The sequence below is a fragment of the Rhincodon typus genome, chromosome 9, assembly GCF_021869965.1.
Source record: "Rhincodon typus isolate 14 chromosome 9, sRhiTyp1.1, whole genome shotgun sequence".
Classification (NCBI taxonomy): Eukaryota; Metazoa; Chordata; class Chondrichthyes; order Orectolobiformes; family Rhincodontidae; genus Rhincodon; species Rhincodon typus.
In genome coordinates this window covers 43985385-44005623 of record NC_063340.1, presented here as the reverse complement: position 1 = coordinate 44005623, position 20239 = coordinate 43985385, and the positions used below count along the sequence as shown (strand labels likewise).

Genomic DNA, 20239 nt, shown 5'->3' with positions numbered 1-20239 from the left:
CTCACGGGAATACTATGAGATATAGGTGGGGTGTTATTTATCTTGCATATTTATGTGAATGTTTTCCCAGGGGCTAAGAAACAGAACACATACTATGAAGAACTAACACAGGAAAAAGGAAACTGCATGAACATTTGCATTGATAATAAGTAGTCACTGAGTGTTATCTTCAAGCAACACTCAAAAGGAAGTTTCCTTTCCACGGAAATAGCACACAGTTTAGAGTTACCACATTAAGGATTTCAGTTACTGCATCAATATCACTAGCAGAAATTGCGGTTGTTATTTGGTTAACCTAATTCATTCATAGACATAATTTTTAAAGCCATTTTCTCCCTCTCCAAAGATCTGTAGGAATAAAATAAAATGACAAAGGGAAAACGTAACCTCACAGTATATTTTATTGCTCCCTTCACCAACCCGGAACAAACTTCAGAAAACTGTGTATTGTCGAAGCTGCCAGCAAACAGACTTATTTTAAAAAGATAACTTGTGCTAAAAATTAATTATTCCACTTCATTCAATGGAATATTATATTTTGGGATTCCCAACACTAGGGTCACCATATCAATACCAGACCAAAAAATGACACTGAAGTAGAAACGCAAAAAAAGTTTGACATAGTGCTTTCACATACAAATAATGAATTTCAAAAATCTTGCATATAATCCTGTCAAATTGTGCTTGAACAGAGTATGAAACTTGGATCACAAATTTTAGTCAAAGTTAGTTTTTGAGAAGCTTTATAACTGCAGTTACTTTTAAAACCTGGGCTTTACTTGTAGCTATTAGTGCCTCATTTCCTTTATTTATAGAAGTGAGCTGACACAAATAGCCTCGATTAGGTTAATGCAGTCTGACAAAGCACTATTATACATAGTTAGTTTCTCTTCTATATTAATAAAAACTTTATCACAGTACAACATTATATTTGGGCATCCTAAGCAAGTCTTCAGCAGGTAGGCATATGTATGTAAGCATGTGTGTGTGCATGCTGGTGTAGGTAAGGAGCTAGGCACACGGGCATGTGCAAGAGACGAAGTAAAGAGCAAGAGTGGTAACTAAGCAGTTAGTATATTAAGTATAAATCAGCAGTTTGCAATATACAATTTAGTGCATCAACAGCAGGACACCCAGTACACAAACAAATGCAAATACAATACAAAAGCAAATGCTGCAAATTCTGCAAATCTGAAATGATAACTGAAAATACTGACAATACACACCTGTGTAGGGAGATACATAGAGTTAATCTTTTAGATTAATGACTTTTAAAAATCAAAAGCTGGAGAAATTTAAAGACTTAACAGGTTCAGGCTAAAACTGAGATTTGAGGAAGGAGAAATGGTAAGGTCTGTGATGAACAGGGGAGATTGAAAAAAAAAATGCAAGAAATTTGAGCTGGAGAAAACCATAAAGTCCATTAGGCCTGTTCTGCCATTCTATATAATCACAAGTAATCTTCAGTTTCAATTCCATCTTCCTGTTCTCACCTCATATCTCTCAACTTCCTGAGACACCAAACATCTGTCCAGTTCGACTACGCCTGTCTTCCAGATTCCCCATCCAGGGAAAACTAATTTGCAGTCAGTCAATTTGTTAAAGCTCTTCAGTGGAAGTACTCAGCAGGCCTGGCAGTATCTATGGGGAATTGGTGTGTTTTCTTGACCGTCGCATCAAAGTGTGGTCCAGGACAGATTGTTGGTGATCATCACTCCTAGGAACTTGGCGCTCTTGACCATCTCCACCTCAGCTCCACTGATGTAGACAGGGATGTGCCCTCCTCCTTGCTTCCTGAAGTTCATGATCAGCTCTTATACTTTGCTGACACTGAAGAAGAGATTGTTATTTCTGCACCATGTCACCAAGCATTCTATCACTTTAATGTAAAAGGGGATTCTGTTAGAACGGGTGTTCTGGCAATGTGAATTGGCTATAACGTGACTGACAAACAGGGGAACACTATACCTAAAACGCAAACTTTTATTGGCTATAACGCGATTCCATCGGTGACCTTATTGATGTTTTAGAAGATGTTGTTAGAAAGTATTGCAGGGAAAAAAAAAAATTGGATTTCAAGATTCTCCTCATCCCAGATAATGTGCCAAGCCTTCCTCCCACCATTAGTGAGCTTTCTGAAAACATCAAAGTGCTATTTCTACCCCCAAACACATCCTCTCTCCTTCCGTTAATGGACCAGGATGCAATAGCAGCTTTTAAAGCTTATTATTTAAGGCACACATTTAAGAGGCTGATTGCCACTGAGGGGGATAAGGACAGTTTTCTTCAATTTTGGAAGAGCTTTAACATCAAGAATACAATTGACATTATTATGGAGGCGTGGGGTGATGTCAGTAAGGACTGCTTGCATTCAGTTTGGCCGAAGCTTCACCCAGATTTTTTTCAAGATTTTAAGGGCTTTGTTCTGTCAGAGGAACTCTCAAGAATCAAAGAACATTGTGTTGATCTTGCAAAGCAAGTTGGATTTGAAGAAGTGGAGAGTGAGGATGTTGAAGAGCTGTTTGAGTCTCACTGTGAAGATCTCACCATAGCTGATCTACAACAACTTGTCGCTGAGGGGTAAGTGGCAGATGAAGATGAAGACGATAAAGTCCAGGATGCAACACCACAAGAACTTTCCACTTCTGTTTTGTCTTCAATTAAAATACAGAATGCAGCAGGGTAGTAGTTCGTGGAATAAGATCTTATTTGGCACCCTGTGAACAGCTTCTTTGTGAAAGAAGAAAAAGGGCAAAGCAGCAAAAACTGGATGTCTTGTTTAAGCTTATCCCCAAGAAACAACCAGAAAGCAATGAACCACAGCCATCCACTTTTGGATTAACTATTTTTCACCCTAACCCTGCAACCGCAACTGCACCTGAAGGTGATAATGATGATGACAACCTTCAGCCCCTGCATTAACAACAGAGCTACCTCAAAACCTCCTCCATCAAGTCATCTTGACATTTTTTCCCAAGATAAGGTGTTAAATTTACATTTATTTCAATAATAGATTTGAATTAAACATTTATTCAAACTGTGCTGTCCTTTGTGTTAGGCTTTTGAGTGATTTTTGCGCAATTTTGAATGATATTTTTTGGCGGTCTGCCCCTAATGCCACTTTTCCCATAAGCCCGTTATTTCTATAGCATGATTTTCTATAATGCAATGTTGTGCAGGAACGCAACTATCACGTTATATAGCAGAACTCCGTATATTCTGTCTCTTGTTGTTCTGTTCTTTTTTTGACAAGAGAGAGGAGGGGAATGTGTTCCTGAACTTCTGATGGATCACCAGACCTGAAACATTAACTCTAATTTCTCTCCACAGATGCTACCAGACCTGCTGAAATTTTCCAGCAATTTCTGTGATGGCGTTTCTGAACTTGTCTGCGCACAGCATATTCATCATCAGGAAATGCAAGAGGGTTAGCCAGGCATTTCTGTCACAGAGGATGGTTTCGTAACAATGAATATGTAATAAAGAAACAATTACATTCCAATTTTTATTAAATAAATTCTACGTAGAATATTCAGGAACAGTGCAATGAAATCAGATCGCTCCATGACTGACCAAAGCACCTCCTTGATCATCTAAACATCTGAAATTGACAGTTCCAATTTATCCAGCATATTAACAAAAGCAGTCTAGGTATTGACTGGCCCATAGCTTCTGTTGCAGGCTTTACTGAATTTATACCAGTCACTAAATAACTACAATGTTAGTAAGCTAGCATTCATTTTTTTTAAAAAACAAAAACTATGCCAAAAATGGGTACTAACATTAAATGCACTTCTAGGTACTCAAAAACCATTTTTTCCTGGTTAAGTTCAGAACAGAGGAACTAATGTCCTTGGACAACACAGCCAGTCAAGGGAATTCAGGAAATATAGCCCTTCCTGCAGAATTAGTTTAATGTAATGCACATAACAACAGCAACTTGAATAAGTAAATCAGTGATTATTCATGCATATTCAGACATTGCCATTTCAAAGTCTACTTAATTTGGCAAACAAAGCAAGAGGTTCGTGTGGAAGCGAAGATGAAAAATGGAAGGCAATGTATTTGAATGTTTACAAATAGAGAGTCAGCAACAAATTGTGCGTGCAACTTAATTCACGAGTGCAGACCTCTAACATACACAAAGCTCCATAATCAACTTTGCAGCTGGAGATTGAGCAACCCAACCTACCATAAATATCTGAATTGTGAGGTCGTTCTCATGCCATTTTTCACTAAACAGGATTCCTTTCTGCATGGTTCAAGCAGGATCAATAGTAAATTTCAAAAGGGACTTGGATAGATGCTCGTAGGGAAAACACAAATAGGGCTATGGAGAAAGAGGTGGGAAGGAGACTCACTGGATTGCACGGTTAAAGAACCAACCAGACAATGGGCTCAATAGTCCCTTTCTATGCGCAATACTCTATGATTCTCCAAATTAAAGGTGAAACTAGGAAGCTTTTGTTTATTTTGCCATAGGCTGCACATATTTTGTGAGCCCTGTAAACAGAAACCAGATTCAAAGTAGGTCCCATGAACACCACCTGATGAGATAGCTGGGACTTCAGAAATGGTGATTATTGTTTCGTTTTCCCATGCATGAGACCATGATGCAGTATCAATGGGACAATACCTCTAAGTTTGCAAAATCAGACATCAAATGCCACTCTGATTTTATAAGCAGATTAATACTTGTCAACTTATAACAAGCCTTGATGAAACTGAACTTATTACTACTTCCATATTGTGCATAACCAGGATATGCTTTTGGATAAATTCAAAGCAACTTCGACAACGTATTCACCTACATGATGTCTTGAAATTTTGCCTCAAGTTTCCAAAGCATGAGAATTTCAGAAGTTCTGAGATGTGTTTAAAAATGTCAATAACACCAGACACTAAATTTTTCAGACTATAGATCGTGCAGTCATTGCTATTGTTGTAAAAAATCCATTCCCAGAACTTAAGCAGTTCCAAGGCATAAACACAGTAATTATAAGACTGTTCAATGGATACATGAATGTACTGAAAACAAAAAATGCTGGCGATCACAGCGGGTCAGAGCTGATGAATAGTCATCTAAACTCGAAACATTAACTTGATTTCTCTCCATAGACGCTGCCTGACCAAGTGTGATAGCCAGAACTTTTTGGTTTCAGTACAGATTCCAGATTCTGGAATAATTTGCTCCTAATACATGAATGTATCATGTTGTAAATGTCTTTCCGCTTTGGGGATATATTCACAGAATACATTTGGACATTTTGACAATGTAATAAGCCGACGAGTGTGATGCTTTTTATTTAGATGCTACATCACAAAATCTCTGATAGACCTTACTAAATATCCCTTCCTAGTGCATTTTTTTTATTATTAGCTGATGTAATCAGGTACACAGGATATAATCATTCTCAGGAAACAATGCACAAACTTCCACCACAGAACAATAGACAGTACCAAAGCCACATACAGAACTTCAATGCCGTCTTTTCCACTTCCCATTAAAAAAGCAAATTGTGAACTTTTAACATCTACATATTGGGGAAAAAACAACTGTGGAGCATGTCCTGCAATAAATCATCCATTTCCACTTACTCTAAATACATGTTAAATAATAACTCTGTTGACAGAACTATACTTGAGTTCGAAACTATTATCAAATCCATTGTTTTTGCTTTAAGAACTACATACGCAACTTTCATTTCAGTATTAAAAAGAACACACTTTGTTTGAGAGATCACCATAAGCCATGCATTTTCAAAATAATTAACTTAAACTCACCTTTCTGGTGAGGAGTTGCAGCAACATCAACTTGCTTTTTCTGACTGTTCACGCAATAACATAATTGCAATTAAACTAAACATTGCAGAGTGGAACTTACCATAAGAAAAATCTTTTCCAAAAACTGAATATGCTAGCCTACCTGTGAGTATTTTAAACCTTTAGAAACTAAACCAATTTCCCACCATTGTGTAGAAAACATCACATTATAAATGTTTCAAAGACCACTACTTACAGAATGGGTAGGAATCAATGGTGCTGGTACAGGGCATGTTGAATGGCAAATGTCATTCTGGTGGGCATTCCCATTGTATACAAACAGGGAACTGTACCAACATAGAATGGGAGCAGATTTCAACTTTGTAAAAGAGGGATAATGGATCAGTATTCCAGTGAACATCTTCTCACATGTTTTAACCCAATGACTTTGATTCAACTGACCAGGTCTTTAATTGTTTGAGCCTTTCATGACTTAGTCCCCTCGGGTTGAATCAACAGCCCAGATATTCCAATAGACTAAAGTTGTTTCTGCAGCATTGATTGAAGTTGTAGATCTCCATAAGTCAGACCATTCAGTAATCCCAACACAGCTCACTCCTCAGAGATTTGGTCAGAAATTACATGGCACCAGGTTATAGTTCAACAGGTTTATTTGAAAACACAAGCTTTTGGAGCCTCACTCCTCCTTCAGGTGTTAGTGACAGAGGTAATATCAGACACAGAATTTGTAAGTAAAAGATGAAAGGGTCACACCACGGATGAGGATGTATTAAACAAACCTAAGATGCTGTTAAATCTTTAATCCTTTAGAAGGTTTTAATTGATTAATATGTATATGTAAATCTCCAAATTCCTTTCAAGTCACTGTCCTGAGAGAACTAGAAGTTTTATCAGTGTAAAGAAGAGGTGACATTTTAGGTCAGACAATGCATATTAGGTGTGAGGCCTTGTTTAGAATCTGTTTGTGTTTTGGTTTGGAGTCAAACTGGTTTTATTTCTAAAGTATGAATTTATAAAATACCACATTGACTAACTGTCTGTAAATTGTGTGCTTTATGAACAAAATTGAATGTATCTGCAAATACAAATTCACCCCGTAGATATATGTGTGTGTGTGCGTGAGAGAGAGACAGAGAGAGTCACAGAGCGAGAGACAGCAAGAGAGAGTGTGTGAGGGCGTGCATGTGGGCGTGAGCGAGAGAGTGCATGCGCGCGAGAGTGCATGCGTGCGCGCGAGAGCACGAGAGCGACAGACAGCGTGAGAGCGAGAGACAGCGCATGAGTGTGTGAGTGAGAGGGAGAGGGAAAGAGAGAGAGAGAGAAAAAAAGAGAGAGGCACCAGGGTTACGAGACTGGGATTGTGGCAGAAACATTAGAGAACTTGGAGTTTTCTCCTTAAAACAGAAAACGAGTGATTTAACAGAGATATTCAAAATTGAGGGCTTTTGATAAGAGTAGAGATGGAGAAATTTTCCACTGACAGCATGATTGATGTCTTAAAGCTGTGTGCTGTGGTTAAGTGCCAAAATGGGAGCAATGATTTTTTTCATAATGTAACATTATTATAATCTGGAAAGCAGGCCTTCGCGGGTGGGGAAAGCAAATTCAATTGTATCCCTCAAAGCAGAATTGGATATATAGACTTGGAAAGAAAAAAATTTGCAGGGTTTATAGGAAAGAGCAAGGAAGTGAGACTAATTGGACTGCTCTTCAAAGAGTTTGAAAAGAATGATGGGTTGAATGTCTCCCTTCTGGGTTTCTTGACTTTATGAATAGCTTGTCAGTTATTTCTCTGACATTTTCAGCAGTTTCAAAAAAGTTCAGAATAGAAAGAGGCAATTAAACACATTCCTTCCATAAACTACATAGAATTGACTGCCTGTGTTACACCCAACATATTTCTTTTATCGAAGGAAAGCTCTCAAAATAGACAGAACTAAGCGACGCACAAAAGATCAGATCTAAACTCTGCAGTCCTGCCATATCCAGTTATGAATGGTGCTAGACAATTAAACAACAACTGCATGAGGAGGCTGCACAAATATCCTTACCTTTAATGATGGGGGACCCCAGGACATTAATGCAAAAGACAAGGCTGAAGTAATTGCAACCTTCTTCAGAATGCCAAGTGCATGATCCAATTCAATCTCCTTCTGAGGTCCCTTGTATCACAGATGCCAATCTTCAGCCAGTTTGAGTATCTCCACATATCAAGAAACAGTTGAAAGCAGAGGATACCATAAAGGCCATGGGCCTGGACAACATTAAGACTCATGCTCCAGAATTAGCTGCTCCAGTTTATCTACACTTCAAACATCTATCCAACAATGTGGAAAATTACCAAAGATGTACAGATTAGGTGGACTGCCCATGCTAAATTTTCCTGTAGTGTCCAGGGATGTGTAGATTAGGTGGATTAGCCACGGTAAATAAGTGATATGGACATAGGGTGGCATGCTGTACAGATTGTTGGTGCGGATGTTCGATGGGCCGAATTGCCTTTATCTGCACTGCAGGGATTCTATGATTGCCCAAATATGCCATGTCCAAAAAAAAAAACAGACAAACCCAACCTGGTCAATTACTACCCAATCAAACTACTCTCAATCATCAGCAAATGGAGGTATCATTGATAGTGCTACCTAGTGAAGCGACGCTTACCCAGCAATAACCTGTTCACTGAGGCTCATCCAACTCCTGTCCTTACAGCCTTTGTTCAAACATGGACTCATACCAGAGTTAAGATGAATGTGACTGCCCTAAACAGAAATGCAACCTTTGACGGAATGTGGTATCAAGGATCCTGAGTAAAGCAATGTGAATGAGGGGGAAAACTCTCCACTGGTCGTAACCACACTTAGCACAGAACAAGACTGTTATGTTGTTGGTGATCAATTATTTTAGTCCCAGGGTATCACTACTGGAGTTCCTCTGGATAGATATTTTCTAATCAACCTGTTAAAGATGCTATTTTGCACCTCTGGAACAGGTGGGGCAGGAACCAAGGCCTCCTGGCTCAGAGGTACAGACACCAACATTGTGCCTCTCGAGCTTTAGTTCCCCACAGTAGTTCCTGTGGGTGCATCTACTCCACACATAAGGCAATGGGTCAAGGTAGCAGTTCAACAGCACCTTCTAACAGATATGCACAAGCGCTGGCCTAGCTAGAGATTCCCTAGCTAGAGATTTTTAAAAATCTTATTGCATTCTGATAAGTATAGCAGGCAAGAATCTAGAACATCAATCTAATCCTACATTTGACATCCAGTGCCATTGCATTTCTTATTAGAATGTCCACTTTTTTCTTTAAAATGTAAATTAATTGACATAATTAATTGTTTAGTCTGGGATAGAATTCTTTGCTACCAACATCATGTGGAATGATGGTCTGGCAGAGGAGAAATTTCAGATTTTGCTTGAGATCTGTCAACTTTCCGCTTATGCTCTCAAAGCTAAGCAGCTAAAGAGAGAAGAAATAAACATCCAAATCACTAAAAAAGACAAATTTTAAAAAAGTGTCGAGAGAGTAAAAGTTCACATCTAAAGATTGAAGACTGAATTTAAAGGAAGTTTAGGTGGGGCCTGGTATAAAGAAGTAGTATACTGCTAGGTTTTGTTCACCATACACCTAGACAAGAACCTTCCATTACAATCTTAAACTTAATCCCCAAACTAATCTAGCCTGTGTGAATTACCTCATTTATTAATTCATGAATGGATTAATATCCTGATTAGGGAGGAATTTAATAATGTTTCCACTTATGGGAGTATCTAAAACTAGAGGTCACAGTTTCAAAATAAGGGTTCGCTCATTTAAGACAGAGATAAGGAATATTATTTTATCAAAGGGTTAGGAGTCTTTGGAACTCACTTCTTCAAAAAGTGGTGGAACTCTCTTCAAGAAAGTGGCAGAAGCACAAACTTTGAATATTTTGAAAGCATAGGCAAACAGATTCTTGATAAGCAAAGTGATGAAAGTACTTGGGGATTGGTGAAAATGTGGAGAAACCAAATCAGTCATGCTCTTATTGAATGGTGGAGCAGACATGAGAAGCTGAATAGCCTACCTTCCAAAATTCCTGTTGTCAAGCTATGTTATAGGGTTCAGTGGACAAGTCAAAATCTCAGCCATTTTTAACAGTTGCTATTACTCTGTACACTTACTAATAATTCAGTCCCTCTGCCTGATCATTTTCTTAGACAAAATTAAACATTTTGCCATCTCAGCAAGCTATTTAACCCCAAGCTAAGCTTCCAACACCACATCCTATGAATCACAGAGACCACATGGACTCTATCACAGGCCACCTGCTTCCAAAATCTCCATTGATATCTTTGTTGTTGTGTATGGGTTCTTTCAAAACATGCAGTGATATAGTGTAGATTAGGATAGTCAGTTTTCTGGTCTAACTAGAAAAGTCTTGATGAACGAACTATATGAAGCTTATTGCCTCACAAGATCAGGCATATGAGGTTAGGGGGCAAAAGTGTAGCACACACGACGGGGGTTAAAATATTGGCATGGGATTGCCAACTGGTTGACAAGACAGGAAACAGTGGGAATAAATGGATCTTTGTCCATGCAGCTGGCAACGTACCGCAAGGTAAATGACCTGGAAGATGGAACCAAATCCAACATATCCAAGTTTACTGATGAAATAAAACTGGGTGGGTTTGTGAGGACGATGCAAGCAGGCTTCAGGGTGGTTTAGACCAGTTGAGTAAACAAAGTACAACGTGGCTAAACATGAAGTTTTACATTGTTTTCCTTGAATGGTGATATATTGGGAAATGTGGATGTGCAAAGAGATCTGGGAATCCTTATACACCAAATCAATGAAAGTAGACACGCAGGATCAGCAAGCAATTAGGAAGGCAAATGGTATAAAGATCTTCATTGCAAGAGAATCTGACTGCAGAAATAGGGAGGTCTTTTGGCAATTATACACAGGACCTTGGTGAGGTAACACCTGCAGTGGTGTGTGCAAGCTCATTCTCCCTAAGAAAGGATATACTTGTCATAGAAGGAGTTCACTGGAGATCCACTAGGCCGATAGCAGGGATTGATGCGATTGTCAAAAGACCCTTTAATTATAAACCATTTGTTAGGATTTCTTGTTTTGAAGGTGGGATGGTCAGAAATTTTTCTCAACTTTGTTCTTTCCTGATCACCTCAGTTCCTAATAGCAGCCTTGAATCTGGGGTAGATACTTGCTTGCTGTGCTATCTAACCATCTCACTCAAATTGGTCGCAGATGCTTCCATTATCTGTCTGTCTGTCATTATACAGCTTCTGAGTGGTTACAGACATTTCAGTGCTGAACTTAAAGTCCAGGAACATTTTCTATTAGCATCTTCTTGTATTTTTGTGATTTAATCTACATTTTGAAAGAGATTGAGGACAATACATGGCCTTCTACTCAGGAAAGATAATTCTTATTCTTAGGAAAACTGTGTTTATTGTCAATTAGTGACTGTTCCAGCTCATTTAAGCCGTTGTGTCCGTTGTGTCACTCATTCTTTTGTCTTTTGTTTTCCTGTGCTACATCTTCCTTCTGCACATTTTCTGAAAGAGGCCCACTTGTTTGCAATGAAAGCATTCATTTTAGAAGCTTCTGATGCCACTAGAAGTTTCTTTTGTTCCACAGCTTTAGCAATGACTTTTATTTCTGGTGTCTGCCCTCCTTGGATATATTGGTTTGTTTTTATGTCTTTTGTCATCTAAAAAATGTATAAACTTTGTACAGCTCCTGTACCAAGTATTATCTTCTTATGTTAGGATTGATCTGTTTTGCTTCCAGAGCTCATTTCATTCATGATCTGAATGACTTTCTTCAGAGTTAGTTCTTCTTTAGACTGTATTAAATCTAGCAAAGACTCCTCAGTAGAATCAGAATTACAGAATCCCTTCAATGCGGAAAAAGGCTATGCGGCCCATCAAATCTGCTCTGGCCCTCCAAAGAGCATCCCACCAAGACCCAGACCCCAAACTATCCTCGTAAGCCCGCATTTACCATGGCTATTCCACCGAGCTTGCACATCCCTGGACACTACGGACAATTTAGCAGGTCCAATCTACCTAACCATCACATCTTTGGATTAAGGTCTGAGAAACCAGAGATCCCACTGGAAACCCACTCAGACACAGGGGGAATTTGCAAACTCCACAGTCACCCAAGGGTGAAATAGAATCTAACCACTGAGCCACCATGCCACCCATGTAAAGCCAACAACAATCTGATCTCTTATGAATTTTGACATTAAGTTACCATAGTCACATGTGTCCATAAGCTTATATGGATTATTAATGAAATCAACCATACATTTACAAGGATGTTCCATACTTCTGTTGAATCTTGTCTTTTCAAGAATATTATTAGAGGTTGAAACAATTGTCAAAGTCTGCCAATAGATCTCTGAATTTGTCTTATGTTTCATTTATCTACCTTGACAAACAATAACATCACCTGCTACACTCCTAATTGTGTACAAACGTATATTGACTTGTTCAGCTTTTGTCTTACTAATCTGTTTAGAAGCTATTCTACATTCAGGAATTTTCTTCTTCAGAAAGTCCAATTTCGTGTTCTATTTTGTCCATCTCACAAATTAAATATTTCTGGTAATACTATTTGATTCCATGGCTTCCTAATCAATTTGATACTTAATGTCCTTTCAAAATTTTAAGTCTACAGTAATAGTGGTTCTCCTGTGCTTTGCTGCTGTAAAAGAGGGTTTTACCATACTTAGAATCCCTTCTGCAGATAGAGGCCATTTGGTCCATTGAGTCAGTACTGGCATACTGTACAGCATCCCACCCTATCCCCAGAGTACCCCACTTACCATGGCTAATCCACCAAATCTGCACATCCCTGGACACTATGTGGCAATTTAGCATGGCCAATCCACCTGACCTGCACATCTTTGGCAATTTTCCACAATGTTAGATAGATGTTCACATTGTAGACGCACTGCGCATCTCTGGACTGTGGGAGAAAACCCATGCAAACACAAGAGAACATTCAAAATCCACACAGTCACCCAAGGCTGGAATCAAACCTAGGTCCCTGGTGCTGGGAGGTAGCAGTGCTAACTATTGTGCCACCATGGCACTTTGTGGCTGTACTGCATGTTTTTCTCACCTGTGCAGCTGTAAAGGAGTTTTTCTCACTTTTCTTAATACACTTGCTGCATTCTTGTTTTTGAAAGAATTTTGGTGTCAGTCTATAACTACTTTTTTAAGTGCCCAAAACTTATCTGTGTTAAATGGCTTGGTTAGCCATTTTTTCAGGCTCTCCACTCTTGCCATGTACAATTTTATTCTCATGACGCTCAAGTTTCATTTCTCCAGTCCTGGCTCAGTGTCTGCACGCCATGGCAGTGAAGCCTGATCACAGCAGCAACTTTTTACCTTAAAATTACCGTCCTGTCTAAGTGTTCCCTTTTTGTACCAGGAATGTTTTGGTTTTGACTTATGCAATAATCGATGCCTGGTCAGCTCACAACTCAACTTGGACTCAGGACCTCTTCCACGGACAACTGCCTTGCAGAGTATTCTGTACCTCTGCCTCATAGCTGCAGGTTTCTTTGGTTCACGTGTGTCTTCTGTCAGATCTGAAACTCTGTGTTCTTTGCTAATGTACGTTAGTGTGTTGAGTACACTATCCTCAGGTCAGCTTGTCCCCTCAAAGGTCCTTCTTTAGTCTAACCAGGTCCACATGACATCACCATAGAGATAAGTGTTTATAATCAAATCTGTAAACGCTTTCAGTCACATACAACATGTCACCTACAAAGTCAAACACTTCATCACTCCCTTAGCTGGTCCCCGTCCACCACACTCCATACACTCTTGCTCATACCAAACTCTGCTTTCACATCCCATTCCACATTAAGTCCTTCTAGTCTTTACCTTTGTCCCCACTGACCTACATAAGTTTCCAGTGACTCTGCTCAAATTTCAAGTCCAGATGTTTGTGTTTAATTCCTTTCATGGCCATATTCCTCCCTACTTTCTAATCTCCCTTCATCCAGTTTGGAATAACTTCAGCCTTAAACATCTCTCCTTCCTATTGCCCATCATTATTTTCAGTTATCTGCAATAATGACTCCACCTTTCCATCTCTTTCACTAGTAATATCTTTTAAAATTGACCTTTTTAACCAATTATTTGGTCACCTTTCTTAATTGTGCAACATTTTCCTATGTTGAAAGCACCTTAGAAATGCAAGGTGTTGTAATTATATTGTGAAACTTTTTTTAATCCATGATACAGAAACTCTTAAAAAACTAAATAATGTCTCAGAAATTTTGACATTAAAATATGGATTCATGTTACCTCGAAGTTGTACACAAAATAATGTGGTTATGGAAAAATTTAATTTCACTTCAATTATCTTAGGCTATTTCATATTACAGTTTTGGATAAAGTTTAGGATAAAAGTATGTGAAAGGCTGTAACAAGATGCTAAACCTTGGATCAATGCACATTAAATTAGTTCAGGCCTTGTGTCCAATCATAGATTCACTAAGTCGAACTTAGTCCCCAAACACGCAGCATTGCATCTAATGATAAGTAAACAGATCCTGCCCCACTGAAGATGTAGTAGATGTTTTACCATAAGTATCAAAATTCAAGTTTCATATACTTTGTGTAAAGGCAAAGAAAAATGTGGGAAATGTATGTATAAAACCACTTACAAGCAGTCAAGATTATAGACCAAATTTCAGAATTTATATTAAGATGTCTTTCTTTTAAGTCTTTGGAGAGCAAGGTTACTGAATAATTCTCCTTCATAAATCTTTGTAAGTCCTCCAGCTGTCATGGGCAGCCCATCGCTCAGTAAATAGGCTGGGTGGGATGCTTTGGCCTGTGAACATGCATTGAGTATAATGATTTCATAACAATTGCAACACAACAACTACAAGAATGAACAAATGTATGCAACAATACTTCCAATGTCCATGTTTACTGTTCACAGGAAGACCAGGCTCAGGCAGTCAGGAAGGCTAATAAAAAAGTGTGCCCCTTTCTTAACAAACCCAGGTATTTACTTTGATGTGGTTGCTGTTCGTGTAAAATCTATTCTGTCAGAACTACCAGACAAAGAACAACGCTTACTACAACTTTATGTCAGCAAAAAGCCATACTGAAAAACAAAATACAATTGCCAGCAGTACCTGACACCAATTTTTAAATCCCACAAAACTAAGCACTCTCATAGGAGCAGAAAGGCTGAGGTTTCGGGCCTAGACCCTTCATCAGAATTTTCTGATGAAGGGTCTAGGCCCAGAACGTCAGCCTTTCTGCTCCAATGATGCTGCTTGGCCTGCTGTGTTCATCCAGCCCTGCACCTTGTTGTCTCGGATTCTCCAGCATCTGCAGTTCCTACTATCTCTGATTCAAAACTAAGCACTCTGTTCACTTTTACTTGACCAATAAGAACTTTTTCTTATTCTGTAAACATTTATTGAAAACTGTTCAGTTGATAAGCAACACTGTTTTATTTGAACTGAAAATAATGATGAGAAGTGAGCTGTGCTACTGCTGGATATTTGACCATGTTTTCCAACAGTGACCTTTATTTCAGTTATGGAAAAGGCGTCCAATAATACAATAATTTCAAAAAATTCACATGACCTTAAAGCCCTAAAATATTGATTCATGACCACACTGTAATCACTGTACTGCTGCTTAAATCATCTGTTCCTTTGAATTGAAAGGCTCCACACAGTTTCACATTTTTTTCAAGTGGGACACAGCGAAGCATTCAATGCTGCTGCTAAGGCTAGCTAATGTCGGTTTCCCTACAGTAGTTCCCTCACAAAGAGCATACTTTCCTCCAACTGTTAGTATTCCAACAAGGCCATATGAGCTTCTTTGTGTAGCAAAGACTCTCCCACCATCGTGACCTTAGTGAGAAAAGTAGAAGTCACATGCATGAGTGGATATTATTCATTTTGTACATTTAAAAGTGAGGATTAAAGGAGGTCAAATGTAATTGCAGACACTACTGTATTGCATTCATGGATGCATAACAAAAACCCAACCAAAAAGATAATGATCAACACACCTTACACACCTAGTACAAATTTCCCAACCTCACTCAAGCGGAATAAAAAGCAACAGCAAAAAAAAAATCTATTAAAATAGCAACATAGGAAAGGTTGCATTGATACATATCTAACATTCACACTGTTTAACTTTTGTTTGCTAATTTTGAGTGCAAAGATTTGTGAAAACAGCCTTAATCTCCATGGATACAATTCTGCATCAATTTCAGTTGTTTGCCACCAAATATGAGGTCACTAGGTTCCAATAAAGTATAATGCAGCTTTCATACAATACTGACTCCAAGTGTACTCAGCAACTGAGTAACATATTTTGGCCCTCAAAGCTTGAATTTGTCTGGAGAAGGATGCTTAATCAACATAGTAACCTCCCTCATATTGTATCAATGTGTCTTGTGAACAAGTTTTCAAGTTCATGTCTTTCAATGGTTTTTTTGTCTGCATAAAGTATGAGATGACAAAGGTTTAAAATATAATTCTACTCTCCCTTCCTTTACATGGAACACATACTTAAGTGGCTAATAACACAACACAATAAAAAAAGGTAGCAAACACTGTGCCTCAGAAGTACAGAGATCAGAGACATGCAAAAAGAAAGGCCATTTCAAACAGGACACTAACAACTTGTATTTACATTACACATCTAATAAAAAATGTCTTTGATATATAAAGCACCTTTCACAACCTCAGTACATCCCAAAGTGCTCTACAGCTAATGAATTAATTTTGAACTATAAACACTGTTGTGATTTGGAGTAAAAGGTCCCAAGACATTTCACAAGGATGCTATCAAACAAATTCTGACATCACATTACAAAAGTGAATAATAGGACAGGTGATCAAAAGTTTGAAGAGGTAGGTTTTAAGAAGAAGCTTTAAGAAAGATGGTGATAGAGAAGTAGTGCAGTCTGGGATGAAATTCCAAAGTGCAAAGCCAAAGTCTTTATCCTAGGGTGGGACTTCAAAACTAGAGGGCATAGGTTTAAGGTGAGGGGGGAAAGATTTAAAAAGGACCTTAGAGGTAACTTTTATACACAGAGTTTGGTTTACAAGGCATCTGGATGGGTATACAAGAATTTAGAGAGATATGTGCCAAATGTTGACAAATGGGACGAGGTCAGGTTGGGATGTCTGGTCTGTGCAGACAAGTTGCACCAAAGGGTTGGTTTTTGTGCTGTATGACTATGACTCTATGTGCTGCCTTTCAGATAAGACATTAAAATAAGTTTGTTCTCTCATATTTCTAATCCATTTATGGCTAGGGTGCTGTCCTCAAATTCTAACCAACATATATCCCGATATCATTATTAAAACCAGGTTTTCTAATTATTTACATCAATGTTATTTGTAGGACATTGCTGTGTGCAAATTGGTCATTTCCATTCTCTCGATTTCATTAACTGTAAATGTGCAAATAAAAGTTGTGAAGTACACTAAATAAATTTCAATCTTCATCAGTCAGACAGAATATCTGTTGACAAGACTAAACTTTTGCACTCAAAGGAAAATTAAATGCATCTGTCTGTGGATTAGATCTGCACAATCCTGAATTTGAAGTACAGCTCATTTATCCAAGCTCAAAACAAACCCACATTTATACTTGCATTAAGTGTGACAAAATGTCGGCTCAAAATTATAAAACTGCAATTAGCTACAGCTTACCCCCACCCCCCCGAGAAAAGCATACCGAGGACCTCCACCTAAATTAACACAGTTTTAACATTGTTAGTTAACACAGTATACAAAGCAAATCAGATGAAAATCAAATTTTACAGTTAAAGCCAATTTTAAAAAATTACTTTTGATAGAATTCAATTGAGAAGAATGAGACGGGCAGACTTACAATCACTAAAGTGACATATTTACCTTCATAGTTGACCAGAACATTACTGAGTCAATTTATTTTTAGTTGGTTGAGTTGAAATATATAGAGGCTCCTAATTTTTCTCTTCAGTAACATTCACTTAAGCTGCTAGGCAAACAGAAAGAATCTCTGTTTAAATACAACAATTGGCACCAGTGACAAGGTAGTACTCCCTCAGTCTGGTACTGGAGCACCTAGCACCTATGCTTACTAATATTTCCATTCATGGACAAATTGGGCTGAAGGGTTTGTTTCCATGCTGTACAACTCTTATGACTCTATGAACTTAATGGAATGTGTAAAGAGCGTGCATGCGCATGCAGCTGCAACAATACAAATTGCTTTGAGTAAAAGAGTACTATATATGTTGAAAAGTACCACATTTAACAACTGGAGCCTCTTAGAAGATTATCAGAGGAGCTGACTAAAGGCATAATGGTATATTTTAGGAAAATTTTGAAGTTGAGGCTTAAATGCGAGTTCCAGACTATGAAGGCAAGAACAGAGTGGCGCATGGCTGGCTACACTACATACCAATTTTAGAGGAATCAAGGTGCAATCATGTAGGTAGGGAGAAGGGAGGCCATAGATTATATGTAAACTGAGATTTTACATTGTTAGTTAACACAGTATACAAAGCAAATCAGATGACATTGAGGCATAGGGAGTCAATAGAATTTGGCAGGGACACAGGTGACAGGAAACCTATCCAAGGCTTTTGCTCTTTAAACTATTGATTACAATGGCACACAAGGGATTATTATAGTAGGAGCTACTGAAGCATGACTGACAGATTTCCATCATTAGTAATCCCATCTGCATTTTTAAAGAAAAAAATGGCACAACATAAGCTTGATTAGCAATGTTACGTCATATCACCTAAGCATTTACCCTAATAGGAAGCAATGGTGTGAAACATGGCATTATGCAGTAAATTGTCATATTTTGCATCAATTTAGCAGGGTTTAGTTGACATAGTTATTTAAGAAATTATTATTTTTCAAATAATCCATAATTTAAGAACGTTGGGGTTAATTCTTGCTGTAAGCAAAGTCAACTGAACATTTCCAGAGTCAAATTAACAATTATGCCCAAGTATGCAGGAAGCTCTCCCTTCTTTTGGCTAATCAGTGTTCAGTAACTGGATATAATTAAACTAGGTGTGAAAACTTCTATAGTTTTGGTTAGTTGGCAAGCACTGCTATTATTAATTGCGTCTAATCCAAGCTACAGACCCAGAAAGAAAAATGTATAATTTGACTAGATTACAACATCAATAAACTGCCTCTTTTGGTCAGTAGAATCACACAACTAATTTAATCACCAATTTGTTGGTTTACTTGGAACAGAAGATGAATCCCATAAATGAAGTTGGCTATTCAACTGTCGACAGTGATCTGTAATACTGCAAACCTGTCTAGTTAAGGTATTGGATTGCACAGTATGCTACAGTAATCAGCTCAGTTTCACTCTCCCATTACCTATTTCCAACAGGATTTCCATCCTAGTTAATATTTAAAGGAATTAACAGTTTTCAGGGAAAAATTCCTTTTCAACGCTTTGAAATGGCAGTGAGGTGACAAATTTCAATTACGAATTTCCTATATTGAGGTCAATTCTTGAAAAACAACTAAAATTAATTCATAATGTTAAAGAAAACAGGACTAAAGACAGAAATCAACAATGAAGATAGATGAGAGTACATCTTGGAGTACAACTAGTTGGTAAAAACTTACAATGAACTAATCCCTGCCTCTGGGCCAGGAGGCTGGGTTCAAATGCCAATTGTTCCAGAGATACATCATAATACCTCTGAAAATGTTGATTAGAAAGTTTCTGCAATGAATCAATGGGAACACTGTAGTGATATTTCAATGGTCATTTATAAATACTTTTAATTATTTAAATGAACGAAGTCAATTGCCTATTTTCACATATTCAATAAAAGGTGCTGTTTCTGTTATCTTATCAGGCTCTTGTGGTACAATGGTCTGTCCCTAGCTCTGAGCCAGGAGGTCTGGGTTCAAGTTCCACCTGCTTCAGAGGTGTGTCATAACATCTCTGAACGGTGAGTATAAAATATCTGTGATATATTCTCAAAGTTATTACTGCAAATTATAACTTAAATCAACACACATTCACATAAACACATTTAGCTTCTTGCAGCACAATTGGGGAATCAAAAAATGATTTTTTTTTTAAAAAGTGAGCAGTTATGAACAGCACATCATGTTCTCTGCTTACTAGAATAAATTTCATCAGTTACACTTACAAAGAAAAATTATGAACGCTTGGAACGCATGGTGGTATGCAGTACATTCAATTCACTCAAACAGTTTGAGTTCAGTCCCTAATTGGAATGAGTTAATACAAAATCCACTCAATTTGGTACTAACTGGAATTTGCATTATGGAGCAAACAGAAAAATTCATATACAGACAACAAGGTGCAGAGCTGGATGAACACAGCAGGTCAAGCAGCATCATAGGAGCCGGAAGGCTGACGTTTCGGGCCTAGACC

At 38.1% G+C, this 20239-nt stretch overlaps 1 protein-coding gene across 2 annotated transcripts in view; it reads left to right on the top strand.

Moving 5' to 3' along the window:
- sptbn1 (spectrin, beta, non-erythrocytic 1) overlaps positions 1 to 20239 on the top strand; it is a 390719-nt gene that overhangs the window by 199296 nt on the left and 171184 nt on the right. The gene's annotated exons all lie outside the window — the stretch shown is intronic.